Here is a 26,239-nt window from a genome sequence, read left to right as displayed (position 1 = left end):
ATTTCTCATGGAACTCATTATTCAAGTAGTGATTACCCAGAGTTTATTTACTACAGGTTTGTAGATGCTGGCAGCCAAGTACCCAGAGTTAATCATATCATCCCTAATTGGTTGTTGATCAACTACTGTGCAATTCACCTCCTCTAGCATATGTTAGCATCTTAGTTTCACAATACCATAGTCCCTGTTTGGGGTACAGCACCTGCTGAGCAAACTGAATATCCCTCCACGTTTTTGCCTAGCATGCCCTGTGGACTGCACCTTAGCTCACATAAGCGACTTTGTCACTCATTTTGTTTGGATTCCAATGAGGTTCATTTTAAAAGTCATCATTTTTCCAGGTGCACTTATAAAAAGAAACTTTAGAATGAAACATGTAGTAGACACTGAGCTCTTAGGACTCTGTCTTCCTAGCGTGGACACACTGGTCCACACTATTCAACCATGGAGACCAGCGTCAATGGCGACCCCAAGGTTGACTAGCATAGCCAGAGCCCCATTGTCATTGGAGGATGACACTCCTATTATACTCCCTGAGAGGAATGTCAGTATCTTCAGGACAAAGTGCTTACCAGCATGAAAAATTCCCACTAACTCTTTAGGACGAGAGGTACAACTGTTCCTAAAGCTCTCCTTCATGTCGGATCTCAAGGGAATAAACTCATTCATATGAAACCAAGTTCTTGGTCCATCTTGAACTGCAGTAACAGAGTAAATATATATAAAGATGGGAAGTGATAATGTCCATTTATCAACCAAACAAAAGATGCAATGGTTCTCTGTTTACTTGTTATTCAGTTGCTCTGTCATGTCTGACTCTTTGCGACTCCATGGACTGCAGCCACGCCAGGCTTCCCTGTCCTTTACCATCTCCTAGAGTTTGGTCATCTCCTGGGGTTTACTAAGGTATTTTAAAGTTTTATTCCAAGCAAAGAAAGAACAAAAATTATTGAAATAAAAAAGACAGAAAACATGAATAACTCACCATATTATTAATGCCTCACAGTATTTGAATTAACAGAGTCTTCATAAAGCCATGTGAATTCCTGACTTCTTAAAAACAGTAATAAAAACAATCCTGCAAAAATCCTATTGAAAATTGGGTTGTATTTCTGGAATATATTGTTTGCCATTCCCACATGCAAAAGCTGTTACCAATGACAAAATGGCACTTCCCTGGTGTGTTGGTGAGAATTCCAAGCAACAAAATGTACCTTCCATTAAATATCACTTCCAATCTATAAAGCACAAGGAAAAATTCGGGAGACTGAGAAAGAAAATCTTCTTAATATAATGATAAGTTTATACAATATTCACCATAGATAGTCACTGGACAGCAGAACAGTTACACTCACTCTTCAGAGCATGGTAGTATACAGATTAAGTTTTTCAGTCAGTTCAGTTCAGTTCAGTCACTCAGTCGTGTCTGACTCTTTGCGACCCCATGAATCGCAGCATGCCAGGCCTCCCTGTCCATCACCAACACCTGGAGTTCACTCAGACTCATGTCCATCGAGTCAGTGATGCCATCCAGCCATCTCATCCTTTGTCGTCCCCTTCTCCTCCTTCCCCCAATCCCTCCCAGCATCAGAGTCTTTTCCAATGAGTCAACTATTTTACAAGCCATTAGTTCAAAGTCTCCCAGTACACATGTCTCAGTACCATGCATTACAACCAGAATTGCCCTTATACACATATGAAACACATCGAGGGCAGAAGTCATGATATATATATAAAACATATATATATATATACACACACACATAAAATTTCACATCTAAAAATGTTTAATACAGCATATAATTGAAGCAGCAATCAAATGTATGTGAAACTGCTTCTTCACATAATGGGAGAGAAAAGAGATACAACTAAATGACAGGTGAAAACTTAAGACAGAGTTGGCAAGCAGATTAAAAATACTATGAAGAGGGGGCAATCCTAAGATGGCGGAGGAATAGGACGGGAAGACCACTTTCTCCCCCACAAATTCATCCAAAGAACATTTCAACGCTGAGTAAAGTCCACAAAACAACTTCTGAATGCTGGCAGAGGACATCAGGCACCCAGAAAAGCAGCCCAGTGTCTTTGAAAGGAGGTAGGAAAAAATATGAAAGATAAAAAAAGAGACAAAAGAGGTAGGGACCGAGGTCCGTCCCGGGAAGGGAGTCTGAAAAAGAGAGAAGTTTCCAAACATCAGGAAACACTCGCACTGCCGAGTCTGTGGCGAGCCTTGGAAGCACAGAGGGCAACGTAACAGGGAGGAAATAAATAAATAATTAAAACCCACAGATTACGAGCCCAATGGTAACTCCCCCAGCGGAGAAGCAGCGCAGATGCCTGCATCTGCCACTAGCAAGCAGGGGCTGGGCAGGGAGGTGTGGGCTGCATTTCCTTTTAAGGATAGGGCCTGAATGCCCCAAGTGTACCCAGAGCGAACTAACTTGGGCTAGCAAAGCAGACTGTGGGATAGCTACCACGAAAAAAGCTCTAACATAAGACACCGCCAGGACCGAGCACAGAACAAAGGACGGAACAGAATTAGCGGGCTGCAGACCATCCCCCTCCAGTGACAGGCAGCCAGAGCCGGAAGGGCCAGAAGGGGACAATCGCAGCCCCAGAGAGACATTAACTACCAAACTGCAAACAGGCTTCTTTGCTAACTAAGACTTCTTGGGGTTCTGGACAGTCATCATCCGCCTGAGAAGGTGTGCTGGTTGTACACCCAGAAAACTGAGCAGCAGGGACAGGAGAGGCAATAAGTTGCAACAACCGTGCTCGCCAAACACCTGAGCTACTTGGACTAGGGAAGGGCACAAAATGCAGGCCCAAATAGTCTGCACCTCTGAGGACTACCTGAGTGCCTGAGCCTGAGCGGCTAGACCTGGGAGATGCATGCAGCCCAGGGCCAGCCTCAGAAGGTTCCCGGCGGAGCAACCTACAGGCTGAGCTGTGTGCACCGTGAGTGGGGGCAGGCCCAGCATTGCTGAGATACTATAAACAAATGCCAGTGTTATTTGTTTGCAGCATCCCTCCTTCCCCACAGCGTGACTGAACAAATAAGCCTAAAAAAGTGTCCACCACCACCCCTCTTATGTCAGGGTGGAAATCAGACACTGAAGAGCCCAGCAAACAGAAGAAGCTAAAACAGAGGGAACTGCCTTGGAAGTGACAGGTGCAATAGATTAAAACCCTGTCGTTAGTACTAACTACATAGGAAGGGGCCTATGGATCTTGAGAAATATAAGCCGGACCAAGGAACTATCCGAAAATGAACTGACCCCACACTGCCCACAACAACACTAGAGAAAGTTCTAGATATATATTTACTATTTTTATGATCATTCTTTTGTTTTTCCTTCTTTTTAATAAACATTTAAAAATTTTAAGTCCTCTATTTCTCCTTTAATTTTCATTTATATAACCTACTATTACTTTTCAAAAAAAAAAGACCCTATTTTTAAAGCAAACTTCATTTTTTTTATTCTTGTGACTTTTTTTTTTCTTCTTCTTCTCCTTTTCTTTAATATTGTATTTTGAAAATCCAGCCTCTACTCTAGATTTTTAATCTTTGCTTTTTGGTATTTGTTACCAATTTTGTACCATCAAAACCCCAACTATCAGTACCCATTTTTGCTTGAGAGCAAGTTTACTGGCTTGACTGCTCTCTCCTCCTTTGGACTCTCCTTTTTCTCCACCAGGTTGCCCCTGTCTCCTCCCTCCCCCTTCTCTTATCTACCCAACTCTGTGAACCTCTGTGTGTTCCAGACGGTGGAGAACACTTAGGGAACTGATTACTGGCTGGATCTGTCTCTCTCCTTCTCATTCCCCTCTTTTATCCTCCTGGTCACCTATGTCTCCTTCCTCCCTCTCCCCTTCTCTGTATAACTCCATCGTGAACATCTCTGAGCAGTCCAGACTGTGGAGTACACATAAGGAAGTGATTACTGGCTAGCTTGCTCTCTCCTCTTGATTCCACCTCCTCTCATTAGGGTCACCTCTAACTCACACCTCCTCTTCTCCATGTAACTCTGTGAACCTCTCCGGGTGTCCCTCAATGTGAAGAAACTTCTCATCTTTAACCTAGATATTTTATCAATGGTGTGGTATAGAAGAAGTCTTGAGACTACTGTAAAGATACAACTGAAAACCAGAAGCAGGAGGCTTAAGTCCAAATCCTGAGAACATCAGAGAACTCCTGATTCCAGGGAACATTAATCAATAGGAGCTCATCAAACGCTTCCATATCTACACTGAAACCAAGGACCACCCAAGGGCCAACAAGTTCCAGAGCAAGACATACCAGGCAAATTCTCCAGCAACACAGGAACACAGCCCTGAGCTCCAATATACAGGTAGCTCAAAGTTACTCCAAAACCACTGACATCTCATAACTCATTACTGGACACTTCATTGCACTCCAGAGAGAAGAAATCCAGCTCCACCCACCAGAACACCAACTCGAGCTTCCCTAACCAAGAAACCTTGACAAGCCACTGATACAACCCCACCCACATCAAGGAAACTCCATAACAAAGAAAACTCCACAAACTGCCAGAATACAGACAGGCCACCCTAAACGGAGCAATATAAACAAGATGAAGAGACAGAGGAATACCCAGCGGTAAAGGACAGGATAAATGCCCACCAAACAAAACAAAAGAGGAAGAGATAGGGAATTTACCTGATAAAGGATTCCGAATAATGATAGTGAAAATGATCCAAAATCTTGAAATCAAAATCGAATCACAGATAAATAGCCTTGAGACAAGGATTCAGAAGATGCAAGAAAGGTTTAACAAGGACCTAGAAGAAATAAAAAAGAGTCAATATATAATGAATAATGCAATAAATGAGAAAAGAAACACTCTGGAGGCAACAAATAGTAGAATAACAGAGGCAGAAGATAGGATTAGTGAAATAGAAGACAGAATGGTAGAAATAAATGAATCAGAGTGGAAAAAAGAAAAACGAACTAAAAGAAATGAGGACATTCTCAGAGACCTCCAGGACGATATGAAATGTTCCAACATTCAAATCATAGGAGTCCCAGAATAAGAAGACAAAAAGAAAGACCATGAGAAAATACTTAAGGAGATAATAGTTGAAAACTCCCCTAAAATGGGGAAGGAAATAATCACCCAAGTCCAGGAAACCCAGAGAGTCCCAAACAGGATAAACCCAAGGTGAAACACCCTAAGACACATATTTATCAAATTAAAAAAGATCAAACAGAAAAAACAAATATTAAAAGCAGCAAGGGAAAAATAACAAATAACATACAAGGGGATTCCCATAAGGATAACAGCGGATCTTTCAATAGAAGCTCTTTAGGCCAGGAGGGAATGGCAAGACATACTTAAAGTGATGAAAGAAAATAACCTACAGCCCAGATTACTGTACCCAGCAAGGATCTCATTCAAATAGGAAGGAGAAATCAAAAGCTTTACAGACAAGCAAAAGCTGAGAGAATTCAGCACCACCAAATCAGCTCTCCAACAAATGCTAAAGGATATTCTCTAGACAGGAAACACAAAAAGGGTGTATAAACCTGAACCCAAAACAATAAACTAAATGGCAATGGGATCGTACTTATCAATAATTACCTTAAACATAAATGGGTTGAATGCCCAAACCAAAAGACAAAGACTGGCTGAATGGATACAAAAACAAGACCCCTGTATGTGTTGTCTACAAGAGACCCAGCTCAAAACAGGGGACACATACAGACTGAAAGTGAAGGGCTGGAAAAAGATATTCCACACAAATAAGAGACCAAAACAAAGCAGGAGTAGCAATACTCATATCAGATAAAATAGACTTTAAAACAAAGGCTGTGAAGAGACAAAGAAGGACACTACATAATGATCAAAGGATCAATCCAAGAAGAAGATATAACAATTATAAATATATATGCACCCAACATAAGAGCACTGGAATATGTAAGACTAACGCTAGCAAGTATGAAAGGGGAAATTAACAATAACACAATAATAGCAGGAGACCTGAATATCCCACTCACACCTATGAATAGATCAACTAAACAGAAAGTGAACAAGGAACCACAAACTTTAAATGATACAATAGATCACTTAGACCTAATTGATATCTATAGGACATTTCACCCGAACACAATGAATTTTACCTTTTTCTTAAGTGCTCACAGAAACTTCTCCAGGATAGATCACATCCTGGGCCATAAATCTAGCCTTGATAAATTCAAAATAACTGAAATCATTCCAAACATCTTTTCTGACCACAATGCAATAAGATTAGATACCAATTACAGGAGAAAAACTATTAAAAATTCCAACATATGGAGGCTGAACAACACGCTTCTGAATAGCCAACAAATCACAAAAGAAATCAAAATATGCAAAGAAATGAATGAAAATGAAAACACAACAACCCAAAACATACTGGACACTATAAAGGCAGTGCTAAGGGGAAGGTTCATAGCAATACAGGCATACCTCAAGAAACAAGAAAAAAGTCAAATAATTAACCTAACTCTACACCTAAAGCAACTAGAAAAGGAAGAAATGGATAACTCCAAGGTTAGTAGAAGGAAAGAAATCTTAAAAATCAGGGCAGAAATAAATGCAAAAGAAACAAAAGAGACCATAGCAAAAATCAACAAAGCCAAAAGCTGGTTCTTTGAAAGGATAAATAAAATTGACAAATCATTAGCCAGACTCATCAAGAAACAAAGAGAGAAAAGTCAAATCAATAAAATTAGAAATGAAAATGGAGAGATCACAACTGACAACACAGAAATACAAAGGATCATAAGAGACTACTATCAGCAATTATATGCCAAAAAAATGGACAACGTGGAAGAAATGGACAAATTCTTAGAAAAGCACAACTTTCCAAAACTGAACCAGGAAGAAATAGAAAATCTTAACAGAACTATCACAAGCATGGAAATTGAAACTGTAATCAGAAATCTTCCAGCAAACAAAAGCCCAGGTCCAGACGGCTTCACAGCTGAATTCTACCAACAATTTAGAGAAGAGCTAACACCTATCCTACTCAAACTTTTCCAGAAAATTGCAGAGGAAGGTAAACGTCCAAACTCATTCTATGAGGCTACCATCACCCTAACACCAAAACCTGACAAAGATGCCACAAAAAAAAGAAAACTACAGGCCAATATCACTGATGAACACAGATGCAAAAATCCTTAACAGAATTCTAGCAGTCAGAATCAACAACACATTAAAAAGATCATACACCATGACCAAGTGGGCTTTATCCCAGGGATGCAAGGATTCTTCAATATCCGCAAATCAATCGATGTAATTCACCACATTAACAAATGGAAAAATAAAAGCCATATGATTATCTCAATAGATGCAGAGAAAGCCTTTGACAAAATTCAACATCAATTTATGATAAAAACTCTCCAGAAAGCAGGAATAGAAGGAACATACCTCAACATAATAAAAGCCATATATGACAAACCCAAAGCAAACATTATCCTCAATGGCGAAAAATTGAAAGCATTTCCCCTAAAGTCAGGAACAAGACAAGGGTGCCCACTTTCACCGCTACTATTCAACATAATTCTGGAAGTTTTGGCCACAGCAATCAGAGCAGAAAAAGGAATCCAAACTGGAAAGGAAGAAGTAAAACTCTCACTGTTTGCAGATGACATGATCCTCTACATAGAAAACCTTAAAGACCCCACCAGAAAATAACTAGAGCTAATCAATGAATATAGTAAAGTTGCAGGATAAAAAATCAACACACAGAAAACCCTTGCATTCCTATACATTAATAATGAGAAAGTAGAAGAAGAAATTAAGGAAACAATACCATTCACCATTGCAGTGAAAAGAGTAAAATACTTAGGAATAAATCTACCTAAAGAAACTAAAGACCTATATATAGAAAACTAAAACACTGGTGAAAGAAATCAGAAAGGACACTAATAGATGGAGAAATATACCGTGTTCATGGATCAGAAGAATCAATATAGTGAAAACGAGTATACTACCCAAAGCAATCTACAGATTCAATGCAATCCCTATCAAGCTACCAGCGGTACTTTTCTCAGAGCTAGAACAAATAATTTCACAATTTGTATGCAAATACAAAAAACCTCGAATAGCCAAAGCAATCTTGAGAAAGAAGAATGGAACTGGAGAAATCAACTTGCCTGACTTCAGGCTCTACTACAAAGCCACAGTCATCAAGACAGTATGGTACTGGCACAAAGATAGAAATATAGATCAATGGAACAAAATAGAAAGCCCAGAGATAAATCCACGCACCTATGGACAGCTTATCTTTGACAAAGGAGGCAAGAATATACAATGGAGAAAAGACAATCTCTTTAACAAGTGGTGCTGGGAAAACTGGTCAACCACTCCTAAAAGAATGAAACTAGAACATTTTCTAACACCATACACAAAAATAAACTAAAATGGTTTAAAGATCTAAACGTAAGACCAGAAACTATAAAACTCCTAGAGGAGAACATAGGCAAAACACTCTCCGACATAAATCACAGCAGGATCCTCTATGACCCACCTTCCAGAATATTGGAAATAAAAGCAAAAATAAAAAAAATGGGACCTAATTAAACTTAAATGCTTCTGCACAACAAAGGAAACTATAAGCAAGGTGAAAAGACAGCCTTCAGAATGGGAGAAAATAATAGCAAATGAAGCAACTGACAAAGGACTAATCTCAAAAATATACAAGCAACACCTGCAGCTCAATTCCAGAAAAATAAATGACCCAATCAAAAAATGGGCCTAAAAACTAAATAGATATTTCTCCAAAGAAGACATACAGATGGCTAACAAACACATGAAAAGATGCTCAACATCATGCATCGTCAGAGAAATGCAAATCAAGACCACAATGAGGTACCATTTCACACCAGTCAGAATGGCTGCAATCCAAAAGTCTACAAGCAATAAATGCTGGAGAGGATGTGGAGGAAAGGGAACCCTCTTACGCTGTTGGTGGGAATGCAAACTAGTACAGCCACTATGGAGAACAGTGTGGAGATTCCTTCAAAAATTGCAAATAGAACTGCCTTATGACCCAGCAATCCCACTGCTGGGCATACACACTGAGGAAACCAGAATTGAAAGAGACACGTGTATCCCAATGTTCATCGCAGCACTGTTTATAATAGCCAGGACATGGAAGCAACCTAGATGTCCATCAGCAGATGAATGGATAAGAAAGCTGTGGTACATATACACAATGGAGTATTACTCAGCCATTAAAAAGAATACATTTGAATCAGTTCTAATGAGGTGGATGAAACTGGAGCTGATTATAGAGTGAAGTAAGCCAGAAAGAAAAACACCAATTCAGTATACCATGGCAGAAAGTGAAGAGGAACTAAAAAGCCTCTTGATGAAAGTGAAAGAGGAGAGTGAAAAAGTTGGCTTAAAGCTCAACATTCAGAAAACTAAGGTCATGGCATCCGGTCCCATCACTTCATGGCAAATAGATGGGGCACCAGTGGAAACAGTGTCAGACTTTGTTTTTTGGGGCTCCAAAATCACTGCAGATGGTGATTGCAGCCATGAAATTAAAAGACGCTTACTCCTTGGAAGAAAAGTTATGACCAACCTAGATAGTATATTCAAAAGCAGAGACATTACTTTGCTGACTAAGGTCCATCTAGTCAGGGCTATGGTTTTTCCAGTAGTCATGTATGGATGTGAGAGTTGGACTGTGAAGAAGGCTGAGTGCTGAAGAATTGATGCTTTTGAACAGTGGTGTTGGAGAAGACTCTTGAGAGTCCCTTGGACTGCAAGGAGATCCAACCAGTCCGTTCTGAAGATCAGCCCTGGGATTTCTTTGGAGGGAAGGATGCTAAAGCTGAAACTCCAGTACTTTGGCCACCTCATGCGAAGAGTTGACTCACTGGAAAAGACTGATGCTGGGAGGGATTGGGGGCAGGAGGAGAAGGGGACGACAGAGGATGAGATGGCTGGATGGCATTACTGACTCGATGGACGTGAGTCTGAGTGAACTCCGGGAGTTGGTGATGGACAGTCAGGCCTGGCGTGCTGCGATTCATGGGGTCGGACACAAATACAACAGTCTCTACTTATACCTCACAGATGGAAAAACTCAACTCTCCTTCCATATATTTTGTACAAGATGGGTTCTGGTCCTCAGCTTCACAGAATTGATTAGGTCTCTCATTTTATTCCGATTTTCTGAATTAAAAAAATTATTCAGTCATCAATCCAGGCACATTACTAAAGGGGTATTTCGAACCTCAGTTAAACAACAGACAAGGTATTCAGGAGTACATCACCCACAGACATACTGACCTACCATATTCAGTCTTGGAGACCATATACTTCCCAAGACTCCAAGGCTGACCAGAATAGTCAAAGACTTACCATTATTGACTCCTAATATTGACCTTAATATTATATGACCTCTAAGAAGAATAGAGTATTTTCAGGACAAAATGTTTACCAGCTTGAGAACGAACCTCAAAGATGAAAAGGCTAACTTATTCTCAATCCTGTCCTTTATGTTGCTTCTCTTTCATATGAAAGTCAGTACTAGATCCATGCTACTTGAAAGAACAAAGTAAAATGTGGAAAGATAAGAGGTAAATGTGTCCACTGGTCTACTAGATACAAAATCATAGAGTTTACAAATGTACCCTCATTTGAAATAAAATAATGTATTTGTCTCCTAAAATGTTTCTGATGTTATTCCAACATTATGTTAATCTCTACCCTCCATCAGAGCAACTACTGTCTAGTATTTTCTGCCAACAAATCAGATGTTTATAGGCAACTGTAAAATTTGTCAAAGTTATTTGTTAACTTTAAACATGGTAGTCACTATTGATATTACTTGACCAACTGAACTCCCTCCATAGCCTAGTATAGTCCCTTGTGCTGGACCTCACCTCACAGAAGTAATTTTGTCAGTCATTTTATTCAGATTCCTCTGAGACCCACTTTGAACTCATCACCAATATAGGTACATTTGTAGTAGGACAGTAAGTTATGTAGCAGAGACTGAGCACTCAGGATTCCAACACCCTCAGACACAACAATCAGCAGTTTTAAATGATGGAGACTACGTCATCACAGTCAATGATCTAGTATCAGCTAACTGGCTTGGCCAGAGTTTTATTATCATTGGAATGTTACAACACTCTAATGTCACTATTCTCAGGACAAAATGCTTACCAGTGTCAGAGTCTCCAATGAACTGTGAGGTTTGATTGGCAGATTTAGTCAGATATTCTCCATCATTTCACGTCTCAAGGTGAAACAAATATAATTCTGTCATAAGAAATCAAGTGTGATTCTAAATTGAACTATAAAAATAGAGGAAAAGTGAAATTTTGGGGTAACAATTTCACTGATCAACTGGCCTAGGAATCCCTACACTGCAGGGATTCTCCTTAAGTCTTGAAAATCTCTAGACTAGATAATCTCTTTCTAGATTAGAGAATCTCCCTCTGTACCTAAGACGGCTAAAAGCCAGGTGACATAGATCAGGTCACACCATGAAACTGAGCTGCCTGAACTAACAGAAACTATTCATTTCTGTATGTAGAATCTCTCTTACTCCAGAGAGAGAATTCAGTGTAGAAAAAACCTTCTAACATCTTACACATGACTAGTAGGAGCTACGTGAAGACTGAGCAAAATCAAAGAAACCAAGGGACCAAAATAGCAGCAAATCAGCTCTGACAACTGGACTGCAAACAAAACCACAAACTAGAAAGATGTAAGGCATTGAATTAAACCAAAACAGGGTTTAAGAACTAAAATAAAAATTGTCATAGAAATCAAGTAATTTAATATAAAAACTGCCCAGTAGAGCTACAACCAGAGACTATCATACTAAATAAAGTTAAGTCAGAAAGAGATAGACAAGTAGAATATATCACCTCCATGCGGACTTGAAATAAGGCACAAATGAATCTATCTACAAAACAGAAAGACACGCACAGATATAGACAACAAACTTGTGGCTGCCAAGGGGAAGGAGAGGAGGGAAAGGGATGAACTGGGAGTCTGGGGTTGGTAGATGCAAACTATTATATTTGGAATCGATAGACAAGGTCCTAAATGTATAACACAGGAAATGATATTCAATATTCTGTGATTAATCATAATGGCAAGAGTATAAAAATGTATATACGTGTATAACTGAGTCACTCTGCTATATAAAGAAATTGGCACAATATTATTTATCAACTATACTACAATAAAAAACTTCCAGATAGAAATGAAAAGATGACCCATTACAGAAGAAAAGTAATCATGAAAAGAATGTGAATAGAAAATCAATGAAAGAAACAAAAGATGAAACAATACAGTTATCAGAATAAATAATAAAATACTTATGAAAAATTTGAAGTGTGAATATAAAATATCTTTAAAAAGTGAAAATGAAGACAAACCTCCAGTAAATAACAATGTAAATTAATGAAATGAAAATGGAATTGTATAATAAGTAAGGAAAGTTTACCAGACAGGGTCATTATTAGAGAGCACAAAACATGGAAGATACTAAGTGAAATGCGTGCAGATCAAAAGATTTAAAAAATTTAAAAACAAAAAGTGATCTCAAATCCCACAAAGGATCTGTGTGAAAAAATAAGATACCTAGATATTAAATAACTCATTAAAAAGGATACTAATAAATTAAGGTTGCTGCTGTTGTTCAGTTGCCTAGTCATGTAACTCTTTGCTACCCCATGGACTGTATGTAGCACACCAGGCCTTCATGCCCCTCACCATCTCCTGGAGTTTGCCCGAGTTCATGTTCATTGCATTGGCGACGCCATCCAGCCATCTCATCCTCTGATGCCCTCTTCTCCTCTGCCCTCAATCTCACCTCAAATCAGGGACTTTTCTAATGAGTTGCCTATTCACATCAGATGGCCAAAATACTGGAGCTTCAGCTTGAGTATCAGTCTTTGCAGTGAATATGCAGGGCTGATCTCCCTTAAGATTGACTGGTTTGATCTCCTTGCTGTCCAAGGAATTTCTGGAGTCTTTTCTAGCACAACAGTTTGAAGGCATCGATTTTTTGGCATTTTGCCTTCTTTACAATCCAGTTCTCACAACCGTACATGACAGCTAAGAGAAGGGAATGGTAAACCACCCCAGGATACTTGCCTCATGAACTGCATAAAAAGCCAAAAAGATATGACACCAAAAGATGAGTACCTCAAGTCTGAAGGTGTCCAATATGCTACTGGGGAAGAGTGGAGGAGAACTGCTCCAGAATGAGCAGCCTCAGAATGAATGAAGCAGCTGGGCCAAAGTGGATATGCTGCTCAGTTGTGGGTATGTCTGGTGATGAAAGTAAAATTTGATGCTGCAAAGAACAGTATTGCATAGGGACCTGGAATGTTAGGCCCATGGATCAAGGGAAATTTGATGTGGTCAAGCAGGAGACGGTAAGAATAAACATCAATATCTTAGCAATCAGTGAACTAAAATGGATAGGAATAGGCAAACTCAATTCAGATGACCATTATATCTGCCACTGTGGGCAAGAATCCCATAAAAGAAACGGAGTAGCCCTCATAATCAACGAAAGAGTCCAAAATACAGTACTTGGGTGCAACCTCCAAAATGACAGAAACATCCTGATTTGTTTCCAAGGCAAGCCATTCAACATTATAGTAATCGAAGTCTATACCCTTACCACGGATGCAGAGGAAGCTGACTAACCAATTCAATGAAGACTTAGAAGACCTCCTAGAACTAATACTTTAAAAAGGTATTCTATTCATTATCAGGGATTAGAATGCCAAAGTAGGAAGCCAAGAGACACCTGGAGTAGTAACAGGTAAGTTTGGCTTTGGAGAACAAAACGAAGCAGGACAAAGCCTAACTGAATTCTGCCAAGAAAATGCACTAGTCATAGCAAATACCCTTTTTCAACAACACAAGAGATGACTTTACACATGGACATCAGTTCAGCTCAGGCGCTCAGTCGTGTCTGACTCTTTGTGACCCCATGGACTGCAGCATGCCAGGCTTCCCTGTCTATCACCAAATCCCAGAGTTTACTCAAGCTCATGTCCATTGAGTCAGTGATGCCATCCAATCATCTCATCCTCTGTCATCCCCTTCTCCTCCTGCCTTCAATCTTTCCCAGCATCAGGGTCTTTTCAAATGAGTCAGTTCTTCACATCAAGTAGCTCAAGTATTGGAGTTTCAGCTTCAGCATCAGTCCTTCCAATGAATATTCAGGACTGATTTCCTTTAGGATGGACTGGCTAGATCTCTTTGCAGTCCAAGGGACTCTCAAGAGTCTTCTCCAACAACACAGTTCAAAAGCATCAATTCTTCAGTGCTCAGCTTTCTTTATGTCCAACTCTCACATCCATATATGATCACTGGAAAAACCATAGCTTTGATTAGATGGACCTTTGTTGGCAAAGTAATGTCTTTGCTTTTTAATACACTGTCTAGGTTAGTCATAGCTTTTCTTCTAAGGACCAAGCGTCTTTTAATTTCATGGCTGCAGTCACCATCTGCAGTGATTTTGGAGTCCCCCAAAATAAAGTCTGTCATTGTTTCCCCATCAATTTGCCATGAAGTGATGGGACCCAATGCCAGTATCTTAGTTTTCTGAATGTTGAGTTTTAAGTCTACTTTTTCACTCTCCTCTTTCATTTTCATCAAGAGGCTCTTCAGTTCTTTGTTTCCTGCCATAAGGGTGGTGTCATCTGCATATCTGAGGTTATTGATATTTCTCCCAGCAATCTTGGCTCCAGCGTGTGCTACATCCAGCCCAGTGTTTCTCATGATGTACTCTGCATATAAGTTAAATAAGCAGGGTGACAATATACAGCCTTGATGTAATCCTTTCCCTATTTAGAACCAGTCTGTTGTTCCATGTCCAGTTCTAACTGTTGCTTCCTGACCTGCATACAGATATCTCAAGAGGCAGGTCAGGTGGTCTGGTATTCCCATCTCTTTCAGAATTTTCGACAGTTTATTGTGATCCACATAGTCAAAGGCTTTGCCATAGTCAATAAAGCAGTAGAAGATATTTTTCTGGAACTCTCTTGCTTTTTCCATGATCTAACGGATGTTGCCAATTTGATCTCTGGTTCCTCTGCCTTTTCTAAAACCAGCTTGAACATCTGGAAGTTCATGGTTCACATACTGTTGAAGCCTGGCTTGGAGAATTTTGAGCATTACTTTACTAGTGTGTGAGATGAGTGCAATTGGGCAGTAGTTTGAGCATTCTTTGGCATTGCCTTTCTTAGGGATTGGAATGAAAACTGACCTTTTCCAGTTGTGGCCACCAAATGGTAGATACTGAAATCAGATTGATTACATTCTTTGTAGCCAAAGATGGAGAGACTATATACAGCCAGCAAAAACAAGACCTGGAACTGACTGTGGCTCAGATCATCAGCTTCTAATAGCAAAATTCAGGCTTAAACTAAAGAAAACTGGGAAAAACACTAGGCCAGCTAGGTATGACATAAATCAAATCCTGTATGAATTCACAGTAGAGGTAACAAATAGATTCAAGGGACTAGATCTAGTTAAATAGTGTGTCTGAAGAACTATGGATAGAGGTCTGCTGTTGTTCAGTCACTCAGTCATGTCTGACTCTTTGTGATCCATGGACTACAGAATGCCAGGCCTCCCTGTCCATCACTAACTCCAGGAGTTTACTCAGTCTCATGTCCATTGAGTTGGTGATGCCATCCAACCATCTCATCCTCTGTCACCCCCTTCTCCTCCTGCCTTCATCTTTCCCAGCATCAGGGTCTTTTCAGATAAGTCAGTTCTTTGCATCAGGTGGCCAAAGTACTGGAGTTTCAGCATCAGTGTCAGTCCTTCCAATGAATATTCAGGATTGATTTTCTTTAGAATTGACTGGTTTGATCTTCTTGCAGTCCAAGAGACTCTCTGGAGTCCATAGTATTGTACAATTAAGGTTAAACATACAAAAATAGTAGTACAAACATATGAAACAGTGAATTCACAATTTAAAAAATTTCTACAGTTAAAAATCCAGAAACTAAAAAAGGCATCCAGGAACAGAATGAAAAAAAAAAATGTTCAATTATATAACATTTTGGATAAATATGAAGGCAGAAAAAGAAAGAGATGTACCTGACAAGAGAACTAAGAAACATTTAGGTGTAATTTATTATTTTTAAAAAATATTAAATTGGCAAAAATTCTTGGTTTAAAAAGGCCAATTAAACGAGTAAAAAAAAAAACATGAACTCTGATATTATAAGGTCACATACAACACAAATAAGGGTCAATAAAAGACACATCGATACAGAGTCTTTTAAAATTCTTGCAGCACACCAATTAAAAATGAGAAAGGAAGGCTCTGAAAATTTTTTATAAAGCACTTGACTGAAAACAATGGCAACTATATCACAACATAACACATATGACAAAAAGTGAAGAAAACAAGTAGGAAAAGAAAAAGATGAATAAATAACAAAAAATTCATAATCCTGATTTATAGAGCTAAAATAAAAATGTTCAATGAGCCACATAAAAAAAGAAAAGAAAATGTACAATGACATACCATAGAAAGTCTATACACAACCTGGGGATGGCTACATTAGCTAGGTAAGTACTCAGAACAAGATTGCTTCTGAGCCTAAGGCAAAGATAAAAGTCCTTCACTTGGACCACATAGAGACAGAAAGGGAACTGAGCCTATCAAATGCCCAAAGTTGTAAGGTGAGACACCTAAAACAACTGAGTAAATTGATGTGGAGGCTTGCACTTTCAAAAGCCTGTCCCATCAGTGCCCATACTTTAGCAAACCAAGAGCTCTTCTAGGACCATGGTGACATCCACAGTCACCAAAACTACAGAACCTTGCCAATTCATAAACCAGGAATATCACTGCCAACCCCAGAGACACCATGAGACCCAGGTCCTCAAGGAACAATGTGACACGCACAGCCATTCCACAACATAACCCGGCAAACAGCTGCAAGCTCTGAATCCACCATGACCTCTATGGCCTGAGGCCCGGCATTTCAGGGACCACAGGTTTGATGCACCAGCTGGTGGCATGACAAAATGACTCCCATACCAGACAGCCTCTCCTTGGAAGCAGACTCCCCTGTTTCCACAGGATCCAGCCTAATGACCTCCAGGAAGAGCTCCAAACCTCAGAGAAGGCTAGGTGGGCTGGGTATAGAAATGACCCTGTAATGTCCCAAGGAATATCTTTACATTGTCAACACAGGGAGAACCTGGCCAGAGGTGGAAAAAACAAACACCCCGCATCATAATTGGCTTCCATGCCAAGACATGATACAATGCCTTGATGCCAACCACTTGCTGCCACAAAGATCCACCACAAAGCAAGTCAATCCAAGGAGAAGCCAACTGGGGGATGGGTACATGAATCTGCACCCTCAGTGCTTCCTGAAACTGGCTTAAAATGCACCTGAAGGCAACCCAAAGAGTTCAAGGAACCCTATGGACTTGCCAATTCATCCACAAAGCATTTCACCCAGGGGTTCATTTACAATTCCTAGCGCATTTCTCACTTTCTTTGTCATTCTCTGTCCTTAGTATCTGCCCACCTCAGGGCAAAGTGCCAGACCCTTTCCTCTACAGAGAATTTTGATTTCCTCAAAAATTCTGTTAGACATTTTCCAGGCCCAACGTCCCAAGCCCAGTAGCCATCCCCACTCCCCCACACCACCCCTCCCCACCATACACACACAAGGGGGATGTGATCTAAGGAGGGGCTGTCAGCTTGGCCCACATCCCAGGGGTGCTGGTCTGTTGAATTTCTAAGAGCCTCAGGAAGAACCTTCTAACATTCATCTCATGTCCTCATAGAACATGACAGAGAAGCAGGGCTCCTGCTCTGACCCTGTCTGTAAAGATGTAGATGCCCTCCAGGGACCTGGCAGAGGCCTGAAGGACCCAATGGTAGGCCAGAGGCCCCCAAAGGCTCCCACTTCCTTTTCCACCTGCACTCTCGCCTGTGGAAGAACACAGCTCTGGCTAGCCTCATGCATCCAGGGATCCCCCAGGGATGGGAGTTCCAGACCTTTTCCCAAAGGCTCCTCTACCTACAAGAAAGTCATCACCCTCAACTGGCACAAAGTAGCTGCTGATGGCCAAGGGGGCAAATGCAATGGGACACCCTGTCTACGTTCCCTGTGGGAGCCATATTCAGGATCCCAGTTCTGATGAGGAGACAGTAGAGGCTTTTCACATTCATTTTTAGATTTCCAAGCTATGCCTTGGAGTCATCATCAGTTTAAGCACGTGCTCAGATTCTGGACCTATGGCCTCCACCCTGAGATGGCCTGGGAACTCAATCACATCAGCATTCAGGACCCATCAGAGCCCAGTCATGGGGGAGGTAGTGCAGTCAAGCCTCAGGCCATCAGAGCTCACATGTCCCAGGGAAAGCCCAGAATGTGAGGGTGCAGCCCCAGCTCACAGAGGTCCAGGCCACTTACCACCATGGGCATTCCACCATCACCCTATGGGCTGTATGCCAACATGCCTCCAGGGGCTCCCTTGCCTGACCTCACCTGGCCTGATGTCACAGAATATGGGAAGGATACCACACTGATGGTTTTGATCCCTAGGGACTCCATCTGAATTGAAGCAAGAATTTACATACACACTGGAAGAACATGCACCGGTGCATAAGAAAAACAGGCAGTGCCACCTGGAATACGGGGCTCTATCTTGCCTCTGTTTCATATTCTGCCCCTTGTCTGTGTGGCAAGAGTCAAATGTGAATGCACTGGGGCAAGGACACTTTCAGAGTGGGTAACTATCAGGCCCAAGAAAGCCACTGGTCCATCACATCCCTGGTTTGGGGCCCTCCAATTCCACTCCTGAATACTGTGCCTGCTGACACAGCTTAAAGGTGTAATTCTTGAACCTCTTGACATACCCAGGAAAACTGGGCCTACCCTGCGAACCTAACAGCCACTGACATTCCAGGAAAACACTCAATCTTGCCACCTACTTTGCTCACAATGGACCTGCCAACAGGGCAACAAGGAAACTGGGAGCTTACATGAGAAAATGGCACTTGTCTGAAATTGAGGTCCACAATGAAAAGTGGCTCCTTGGGCCCCACAATCCCTGAGGCACACCTGCACTGACTCTGGGGGACTCAAGAGTGCACTTACTTCCTGGCCTACAGCCAAGACAGAGGCCCTTAACTTGGAAAACATGCAAAGCTACTCCAAAACCCAAAGTTACAGAGCTAGATACTTTATATCAACTGGGAAACTCACCATAAGGCTTTGAAATTTCTTTATCCAGGAATATCACAGCCATAACTCAGAAACATACTGAGACCCAGGTCCTCCAGGAACAATGTGACACCCACAGCCATGCCATGAGAAAACCCAACAAACAGTTGTGACCACAATCCTCACTGATTCTCTGGACTGAGGCCAGGCACGCCAGAAACAGTGAGTTTACTGCACCAGCTGGTGGCATGTCAAGATGACTCATCCCCCAGACAGCCTCTCCTGCCCCTAAACCTGCAATCTCTCCTTAGCAGCCAACTCCCCTATTTCTACAAGGTCCCACCCAACGACCTCTCGGAAGAACTCCAACCTTCAGGGAAGGCTAGGGGGGCTGGGTATAAAAAAAAAAATTTAGGATGGCCTAAGGAACAACTTCACAAGGTCAACACAGAGAAAATGTAGCCAGACGGGGAGAAAATACACATCTCATGCCTCATAATCAGCACCCAGACCAAGACATACAATGCTACAATGACAAACACTCACCGCCATGAAGACACAAAGTGTCTTAATCAAAGAGAGGCCAAATAGGGGACAGTCCCTGAATCTGTTTCCCCAGGCCTTCCAGACACTGAGTGCAAATGCACTGAAGGGAACCAAAAGAAATCATGGAGTACTCTAGACTCGCTGATACCTCCAGTCACCAATCCAGCCATGGGTTCACCAACCATTTCACACACATTAACCACCCTCTCACCTTTCAATTGCCCCAAAATACACCTGCCTCAGAGCCAATGTGCCAGACTCTCCCATTAACACAGAATATTTATTACCTCAAAACATTTTCCAGGCCCACTCTCCCAACACTCATGTTCACTCACATACAAAGGGGACACAACCCAAAAAGGGGACATAGGCTTGGACAACGTGCTGGGGACAGTGACTGATGTCCTCCAATCATCAGGAGAAACTTTGTGTCCTTTCTCTCCAGTAGAACATGACATAGAAGACCAACCTAGGAAAGGACTCCTGTTCTGACTCTGAGTGTAAAGATTATGGTTTCCTCCAAGAGACAAGGCAACAACTGAGTGGAGGCAGGAACACAGCGGCAGCCCAGAGGCTCTCAAACAACTCCTGCGTCCTCTTCTAACTCGCTCTCACCCGCAGCAGGAGACCAGAATCCTGACTGGGCTCATAAACCAAGACCAGACATGCTGCCTGTAGCCATCCAAGGAGGACAGGAGTCCCAGGCTCCTTTCCCAATGGCTCCTCTTCCCATGAGAAGGCTGTCACCCTCAACTTACACAGTGAAGCTGCTGAAGCACAAGGAAGCAAATGCCACATGGCATTCTCTCTATTTTCCCTGTGGGAATCATAGGCTGGAACTTAATTTCAATGAGGAGACCATAGGGACTGCTCACTCATTTTGTTCAGATTCCCAAGCATTTGTGGGAGTCAACACAATCCTACCATGTGCTCAGACACTGGATGTGGAAAGTTGTGGCTTCTACCTTAGGACTGTAGGCGAGCTCAATCACATCAGCATTTGAGACCGCCCAGAACCAAGACAAGGGTAGGAATTGTAGTCAAGCCTCAGGCCATCGGACCTTGAATGCCAGAGAGTGAGCACAGAAGGTAAAGGTGTAACCCTGGCACCCAAAGGCCTGTAGACAAACCACTAGGTTTTGGGAAAGAACTGCCACTTACAACTGTGGGTGTTCCACCTGTAAACCCATGGGCTGCATGTTCACTCATATATGGGGGATCATTAATTTCACCTGGCCTCACCTCCCCAAGCCAAGTGTCACAGAATATGCAAAGGGTCACCTGTTGCGATGGTATTCCAACTTGGTGACTCAAATTAACTTGAGGCAAGAAAATATCTGCAGGCTTGAGGAATACCAACAGGCACATAGCAGACAGAGTCAATGCTCACAGGAGAGTTGAGATTCATACTGCATCTATGACACAATTGCTGCAACTCTGGTGTGTCAGAAGCCAAAACTGAGTGCATTGCCACAGGAAAAAATTCAGTGTCAAGGGGCCAGCAGGACGAAGTGCTGATGTTCTGTCAACTCACTGGTCTCAGACTCTGCAAATCCACTTCTCTTACTATCACTGACAACACAGTGTAAAGATAACCTCTAAGAAACCCCAGAAAAACATCTATTTCTGCTTTATTGACTATGCCAAAGCCTTTGACTGTGTGGATCACAATAAACTGTGGAAAATTCTGAAAGAGATGGCAATACCAGACCACCTAACCTACCTCTTGAGAAATCTGTATGCAGGTCAGGAAGCAACAGTTAGAACAGGACATGGAACAACAGACTGGTTCCAAATAGGAAAAGGGGTACGTCAAGGCTGTATACTGTCACCCTGCTTATTTAACTTATATGCAGAGTACATCATGAGAAATGCTGGACTGGAAGAAACACAAGCTGGAATCAAGCTTGCCGGGAGAAATATCAATAACCTCAGATATGCAGATGACACCACCCTTATGGCAGAAAGTGAAGAGGACCTAAAAAGCCTCTTGATGAAAGTGAAAGAGGAGAGTGAAAAAGCTGGCTTAAAGCTCAACATTCAGAAAACAAAGATCATGGCATCTGGTCCCATCACTTCATGGAAAATAGATGGGGAAACAGTGGAAACAGTGTCAGACTTTATTTTTTGGGGCTCCAAAATCACTGCAGATGGTGACTGCAGCCATGAAATTAAAAGACGCTTACTCCCTGGAAGAAAAGTTATGACCAACCTAGATAGCATATTCAAAAGCAGAGACATTACTTTGCCGACTAAGGTCCGTCTAGTCAAGGCTATTGTTTTTCCAGTAGTCATGTATGGATGTGAGAGTTGGACTGTGAAGAAGGCTGAGCACCAAAGAATTGATGCTTTTGAACTGTGGTGTTGGAGAAGACTCTTGAGAGTCCCTTGGACTGCAAGGAAATCCAACCAGTCCATTCTGTAGATCAATCCTGGGATTTCTTTGGAAGGAATGATGCTAAAGCTGAAGCTCCAGTACTTTGGCCACCTCATGTGAAGAGATGACTCACTGGAAAAGACTCTGATGCTGGGAGGGATTGGGGGCAGGAGGAGAAGGGGACGACCAAGGATGAGATAGCTGGATGGCATCACGGACTCAATGGACGTGAGTCTGGGTGATCTCCGGGAGGTGGTGATAGACAGCGAGGCCTGGCATGCTGCAATTCATGGGGTTGCAAAGAGTCAGAAACGACTGAGCGACTGAACTGAAGAAACCCCAACTCACCCTCAGGGGAAGGAGGCCACCTTGTCTGAACTACCACTGTCCCTCCAGGGAAACACACTCTTGGCACTTACTCTGCTCACAATGGTCTCACCACCGTAGGGAAGGAACAAAGGTATTTGAAAGCTTGCACAAGAATAAGGCCCTCCTTTGACAGGGAGATTATCCATGAAACTAGTTCTTGCACTGTGCAACAAAGGGGCTCCAGAGTACAGCTGTGAACAATCTGGGTGGCACACAAGTGTGCTTGTTTCCCGGACTACAGCCGTGCTACAAGCATTTAGCTTGAAAAACAAAAAGCTACAGGCCATTGGAACTATTCTGAAATGCAAAGATGTGGCGCTCCACCCTTTACAGCACTTAAGTTACTCATAGTGATGTATTTCACTTTTTAAGGCAGTAACATTGTTAGGGGAAGCACACTGATTGAAACCGCCCACCCTGGCCAGGCACCATAATAACCATTTGCATGAGTTGTTTTATGACAGGAAATCCTGATAAGGAATACAGAACTAGTAAGCCACCACCAAGTGGAAGAGTTCAGGAAAGGTCTAAAGGAGACACCGCTGTCCGTCCACTTCCCAGAATCCCTCTTGCCAGCATCCATCTTGGCTGAGTGATGCGTGCACCACCAGGAAAGACTCTGAATTAGAATGATTGGCCAAAGACCACCCGGAAACTAATCCCATCACCATAAAACCCAAGACTGCGAGCCATGCAGCAGAGCAGTTCTCCTGGGTTCCCTTACCGTACTGGTCTCCACCTGGGTGCCCTTTCCTGATAAAATCTCTTGTTTTGTCAGCACGTGTCTCCTCAGACAATTCATTTCTGAGTGTTAAACAAAAGCCCACTCTTGGAGCCCTGTAGGGGGGCCTCCCCCTTCCTACAACAACTGGCGACCATGAAGGGATACCCCCATTTTTACTGGGACTGACATCCAGACCGCTTGGGGCACTCCAGGACCAGCTTGCCTGCCGACAGATCTGACCCAGTGGCCGCAACTGGGACTTGTTTGTCCCTGGTCTCCTCCTGACGTGGACAACTGGCCAGGGTGCCCCGACCGGGTAAGGAACAAGAGATTTTGTTGACCCCCTTTTATCTCACCCCTCCTTTCAACCTATCCTATCCTATTTTTCTAGTCCCCTGGTCCTGGACGCAGGAGTCTGGTCGAAGGGCCTCGGCTTGAGCTGAGGATTGGAGACTGATCACCTCCTATTGGCAGAGAACTCAAATTCTGGTTCTGATTTCTGGTAGGGCCGAGTTCCAGTCCTCCCTTCTCTGGAGGCCCAGGGAAAAGTCCTGTAACACCTGGATATCTGTAGGTGGCAGGAGACGTCTGTAAGGCCACCCCTTTTTCTTTTTCCTCTTTCTCTCCCCCACGCTTACACCTTTTGTCTCTTTCCTTCTCTCTCAACCTGGCCTTTTTTCCTCTCTGTGAAGACCCAAGTTATTTAGTTCTGGGTCTTTGCAAGAGATTTTCTGAGAGGCTACGCTCTCTGCTCCCCATCATTGTGCTTTCTGTTATTAGGGAGACAATCGGGTATTAGAAGCCGTCCATCAGGTGCCCTGTTTCTATAAATTCAGCCATTTAATTGAGCATTTGGCTGAGTGCTTCCACATGGAAATGATTGACGGGGTTCAGTATAGTCACACCTGGTCTTGGGTGAAAATTAACACCCTAGACACATCCTTAGGGGTTAATTCACCTTTCAGGACCAGTCCTACAGCACTGTTGATTGTGCTTATTACTGAACATTTCCTTTGGCGCATATACAATCAGGCAATTTGGGACCAGGAGAGAGCTTACAGTCTCTCTAGAGTCAGATATAGGGACATCCACCCCAATACTGGTCCCCTGGGAACGAGATATAAATTATACTGTCACTAAAATGGGAAATAAGCCTAGCTTCCCTTTAGACACCCCGCTGGGTTGTCTTTTGGCCCACTGGGAGGGATACCAACTGGAAGGGCTAAAAAAGAAAAAAAAATATCAAATACTGTACTCAATACTGGCCTACTTACTCACTGGAAGGAGGGGGAAAATGGCCCCAGTTGGGATCACTTGGATACAACACCATTTTTCAGCTCAGTCTATACTGCAAACGCAAGGGTAAATACAAGGAGATTCCCTATGTCCAGGCCTTTATGGCCCTCTACCAGGATTCCAGGAAAAAGGGAAAATACAAGCTTGAGGACTTTGATAAATGCTCTTCCAAAATCCTTTTAGCAAGGTCTGAAACAGAAGATCCCCTTGACCTTCCCCTAACCTCCTCTGCTTCAGCAGAGAAGTCACGGGGAAAGGAGGGAAAGACACACCTGGAAGTCACGAGCTTGGACCCCAAAGTCAGGAGGCTAGGCCTGGGAATCATGAGCTCAGACCCAGAAGTCACGGTCTGGGCCCAGAAGTCATGGGACCTGAAGGGAAGTCACTCACCATCGCCTCAGCTCCTCCTCTATGTGCCCCCTCCCCTATGGGGTTACGATCAGGAAGTAAGCTTTGTCCTCCACAGAAGGAAAGGTCATCCTCAGACAAAATCTGCTCCCTAAGAGAGGTACCAGACGGGGAAGGGGGATCTATGCACGTTCATGTTCCATTCTCTATGCAAGACATTACCCAATGCAAGGAACAACTGGGCTCATATTCCAAGAACCCCAAAAAATTTAAGGATGAATTTGAGCATCTTAGCCTTAACTTCTCCCTCACCTGGAGGGATATAATGGTTATCCTCACCTGGTGTTGTAATGATGAGGGAAGAGCTCGAATCCTAGATCAGGCTAGAAAAGTGGCTGAAGAAAGACAGTGGGTAGATGTCAGTCTGGCCCCTGCCGAAGAGGCAATCTCCTCTACAGAGCTAGACTGGGATCCTAATAAAAGGGCAGGAGAGGAATCCTTAAGACACCTCATTACTTGCCTACTACAGGGAATGACCCAGGGTGTCCGAAAGGTTGTTAATTATAATAAGATAAAAGAGGTTACACAGGAAGAAAATGAAAATCCAGCTCTTTTTTTTTGGGCAGACTCACAGAAGCCTTTAAAAACTTTACCAAGACAGATCTAAAAAGTATGGAAGGAAGAGTCCTGTTGGCCCATTCCTTCATAACCCAGGCAGCCCCAGACATAAGGAGAAAATTACAAAAACTAGGAAAAGGACCAGAGACCCCAATTTCCGATTTGGTGGAGGAGGCAAATGGTGTTTTTGAACAGGTACCAGGAGGAGGAAGCAAAAAGGGAGCAAAAGGAAGCCTGAAAAGATAGGAGAATAGAGAGGCAGACCCAGGCCCTGGCCCAACAACAGGCTAAAATCCTGGCTTTGATTCATCCTGCCACTACACTAGAGTCTGGGGGAGAGCAAGGAAGGAAAAAGGATCTTAACAATCCACAGCAGCGGAGACACATCCAGTGTGCCTACTGCAAAGAGGATGTGTATTGGAAAAGGGAGTGCCCATATTGCCCTAAGGGAAGACGTATGGAGACCCCTAAACCTGCTCCCTCTGTATTAGTCCTGGGCGACCAGGACTGACGGTACCCAGCGGCTCGAGAAACCCCCACGAATGGTGAGGCCCAGATCACTCCTCTAGACCCTTGGGTGACTCTACAAATAGAAGGTAAGGATGTGAACTTTCTTTTAGACATGGGGGCTGCCTTCTCTGTTCTTCCTTTCCAATTAGGACCTTTAGATTCCCAGACTAAAACAGTGATAGGGGTAGATGGAAAACCTCAAAGCAACTGGCAAGGAATCCACCCCTTCTTATACATCCCT

General features: G+C 42.6%; 1 long non-coding RNA gene and 1 pseudogene across 1 annotated transcript in view; both read right to left on the bottom strand.

Annotated features, from left to right (window-relative positions):
* LOC138095464 (uncharacterized) overlaps positions 1 to 26,239 on the bottom strand; it is a 48,879-nt gene that overhangs the window by 15,583 nt on the left and 7,057 nt on the right. The window lies entirely within an intron of this gene.
* Positions 20,593 to 20,677, bottom strand: LOC138095570 (small nucleolar RNA SNORD116; annotated as a pseudogene).

Source organism: Capricornis sumatraensis, chromosome 19, assembly GCF_032405125.1.
Source record: "Capricornis sumatraensis isolate serow.1 chromosome 19, serow.2, whole genome shotgun sequence".
Taxonomy (NCBI): Eukaryota; Metazoa; Chordata; class Mammalia; order Artiodactyla; family Bovidae; genus Capricornis; species Capricornis sumatraensis.
The sequence above is the reverse complement of the archived record's forward strand: the minus strand, read 5'-3'. Positions and strand labels throughout refer to the sequence as shown.